The 2,751-nt window shown below is 28.1% G+C and overlaps 1 protein-coding gene across 1 annotated transcript in view; it reads left to right on the top strand.

The window, feature by feature from the left end:
* LOC100575033 (kelch-like protein 2) overlaps positions 1-2,751 on the top strand; it is an 11,472-nt gene that overhangs the window by 1,152 nt on the left and 7,569 nt on the right. The window lies entirely within an intron of this gene.

Here is a 2,751-nt window from a genome sequence, read left to right as displayed (position 1 = left end):
AACTGATTAAACATATAATATTGTTTACTGACTAAAATCTTACATAATTAAACTGTTCTAATTATTAAAAACACATTTGATTACTCTGAAATTAGTACTATTATTTACAAACCACATCATCGTTTGGATTCTGAAAGTGCTGCACGTAACACCTTGCACATGGCCCATAACCGTAATCTTCTATCGATAAATGAATGTATTTCAAAATCGCAGTAAATGTAATCGTATTATGATTTGTATTACACAATAATGAATATAGTTATTGCTATACATACCACATACTGTTTACCAAGAAATACGTTTATATTATAGGGAAACCAATAAAGTTATTTAGCACTTAGGTAATATTAGTACTAAAATCATAGTTTCTGTAAATAACATTAATTCAATCAGATAATACAACAAATTTTATTATTATTATACCTATTATATTACGTCAAACAGAAACAAATTAGAACAGGAAAATCAGACATTTTACTGTTTTAATTTTTTTCTGCTATATTTACTTTGTTAATATTAATACTTAAATCATAGTTTTCATACATATGTATGAAATACATAAATATGAATACATACATACCTACCAATAGTTAATTTAGAGAATCTATAAATAGTATTATATGCATCAATAGAGAACTCGACATTTTCACGTCTACCTACCGCATACACAAAACAGAGTTATTTTATTCCATTATTTTTATTTTTTTATCTTATTCTCGAATTCACGTAAAAAAAATACCTATTATGTTTCTATTCAACACAGAATTTGAACAGTTTGATTTGTTCACATTTTTAATTTACGGCAATGATATATTTTATATTACCTACTTAGGTTTGGGTGCGAGCGCCGTGGGTAAAAACCAAAGCTCCATCGGTATTGCCTCCGGTTTGGTAATTTCGTTCTCTTCTTACAACCATTACAACAACATATTAATGGTGAACACGGAGTCCATAATATAACTCATAAACGGCGTAACGAGATTTTCCGTGGGACTATTCACGTTTGCCACTTTTGGTAATATGGCCAAGAAATACGGAGAACCCGTGGAAGACGTCCTAACGGAAGGTAAATTACGTTATGATAATACAATTAATATTAATTAATTAGTAATAACAATAACTTAAGTATTTATCGCCGGTTGTGCAGTGCTATCCAAGTACATAAAAGTATACTTGCTCAGAAATGTATCATGACATAAAAACCCACTTAAAATCTAGTAAAAACGATACTTAAAAACGCAAAAACCCAATTAAATCGCACAATATATTATTGTGGTGAGAAGACAATTGGTTATTGAAATTTGAAATATCCACTCATTGTATATGCACCGCACGTCGATAGGTATCTATACACGCTTAATCAATATTGGTTCCCAGTTAGAATAATTGGTTGATTGAATAGGTACCTATATACTTATAATACTTATACTAGCTGAATCACGTCTTCGCCCTTAGTCGGAATCTAACGTTCAAATGTGTATGCGATTTACTCAAATTGGTGTTCAATCTACAACAGTTTTCTATGTGTGTAGATTTATCTTTGTGACAATTCCTTTCAGTATCAATATTATAGAGTATAATTAATAGTCATCGTTATTTTTCATTTAAATTTCTTCTACCGTTTTTGCGCAGAGCTTTTCAGTATGTACGCTACAATGCAAAGATAAGTTGATACGAAAACCACAAATACTAACTATAAAGGTTGTCACATTTTGTTAATTTACAGCAAACAATAATACCTAACATATAACAACATATAACGCGATTATAAACAATAATAATATGATTGTTAAATAATTTAAATAATCGAGTGCTGTTATAAAGAATTTCAACAACAAAAGTTAATAAATATTATAAATTATTATTTTATATTACGAAATTAATGCGACGGGTCTTCTATTTATATAATTATATTGCCCCCACCCACAAGTTGATCATAGTTTTTAATACATTTCCATTACTAGCCATAATAGTAAATAACATAACTAACAAACAGCTAGTGTGTGTATTATACCTACTTCTGAGTTCTAACCTATACATTTAGGCAGGGCCTGATTTACCACTTTATGGGCCTAGTACAATTTACAATTTTGGGCCCCAAATTGTCCTCTATTTTCTTCAATGCTAAAATAAAATGTATGCACAATGTATTTTTTAATTAATATTGTATGTAATTAGTTGCGTATAAATGAGTGCCTGTAGGCAACTATAGTTGGATCATAGAATAAAATTGTATTGTTAAAAATTTGATTATTTAATATACAAGAACACTACACGTCTACACTATTTCAATATGCGTCTAATTAATGTTTAATATTTATTATAATAAATATACAAATTAAAAAGCAATTTTTAATTATTACACTTATATATCAAATAATTTTTTTTTTACACACTTTTCTTAAGTTCGCTTTCACGTCTGTTTGTCTGTCTGTAATCAAATTTTGCGATCTCGATTTGAGGCACTTTTTGACGATGAAAAATTCTGAAAATTGGTATAGACCTTGGTCTTGGATGACAATACAATAATCCGTTGTAATTTTGTGTCAAACAAAATAAAAGTCTTGTAATTTTACGACCCCATAAACTTATTTATTTATTAATAAATCATAATCATCAGTAGTTTGATTCTTTTTATTAAATATATTAATTATAATATTAAACTAAAAAGTAGAAAAAAATTAATAAAAAAAAATTAAAAAAATCACTTTTCTAAAAGACAAAAATAGTTTTCTGTACTCCGGCGGCGAA

The sequence above is a fragment of the Acyrthosiphon pisum genome, unplaced genomic scaffold, assembly GCF_005508785.2.
Source record: "Acyrthosiphon pisum isolate AL4f unplaced genomic scaffold, pea_aphid_22Mar2018_4r6ur Scaffold_21275;HRSCAF=23495, whole genome shotgun sequence".
In the NCBI taxonomy this organism is placed as follows: domain Eukaryota; kingdom Metazoa; phylum Arthropoda; class Insecta; order Hemiptera; family Aphididae; genus Acyrthosiphon; species Acyrthosiphon pisum.
Note: the sequence above shows the minus strand (reverse complement) of the source record. Positions and strands in the feature narration are given on the sequence as shown.